Genomic DNA, 1,016 nt, shown 5'->3' with positions numbered 1-1,016 from the left:
TTAATTTTGATTCCAGCGATGATCACATCATTCATACCAATGCTTTGTTCCAAATCATCCATTCTTTGTTGTCCCTGTTCTAGGACCACCATTGTTTGTTCTTTGTCATCCACGTCTTTCTGCATTTTCTTCATGGCGTCCTTTATTTTTTCCATGCAATCTACAACCGGCTTCAGCTTTTCTTCCAACTTTTTATCAAAGTCGCTCTTTAACTCTTCATAGAGGAGACCATCCGGTCCAGAGTATCCTTTAGACTTTAGACTTGTACTGACTCCAATCAGTGAGTCAGTACAAGTATGAGCCATCCATCATTCATCCATCCATCCATCACCCATCTGTTCGTCCATCCATCACCCATCTGTTCGTCCATCCATCATCCATCCCCTCAGAATATAGATGTTATGGAATGAGTAAAATTCAAACTAAGGGAGCAAACTGACATTTGTCCAGAGAACTGGTCCACACGGTTCGGCTGTGTTGATTCTCAGACCTGGGTTCATGTAGACGTGAAGCTTCACCCCCCAGGGTAGTTTTTCATGCACCTCAACCTGTTCTTTACATTTCCAGGCTGCAGAGACAGTTAGCTGGCATTGCTAATTAGCTAACTCTGCATAGCTCCAATTAGCATTTTACCAGTTAGCTGTATATGGTATTATCATAAACCATAACAAATCTAATACATATAAAATAAGTTGTTTTATTTCACTGAAGTGTTAAAGTACACTCTGCTTTTTACATGTTTCTTTTAATTTCTAATCAAATGTAAAATCCTGTCAACATTTAATTCAATAGAGGGGAACAATAGTAACACACATATTTACACACTAACTAACTAGCTGAATTTCTATCAACACTAAGTTAACGGCGCTGGTGGGGGACACTGACCCGGTCACCTTACGGAGCTCTTTAGACGAACGCTCGCGTTGGTTGGTGTTGGTGATTGATCTGAGCTGTGAAATAGAAGCCAGTAGGGGGCACCCAATTTTATTAGAAATAAATACACAAACAAGCCCTCA

The sequence above is a fragment of the Antennarius striatus genome, chromosome 22 (genome assembly GCF_040054535.1).
Source record: "Antennarius striatus isolate MH-2024 chromosome 22, ASM4005453v1, whole genome shotgun sequence".
NCBI lineage: Eukaryota > Metazoa > Chordata > Actinopteri > Lophiiformes > Antennariidae > Antennarius > Antennarius striatus.
This window is presented reverse-complemented; position numbering follows the sequence as displayed.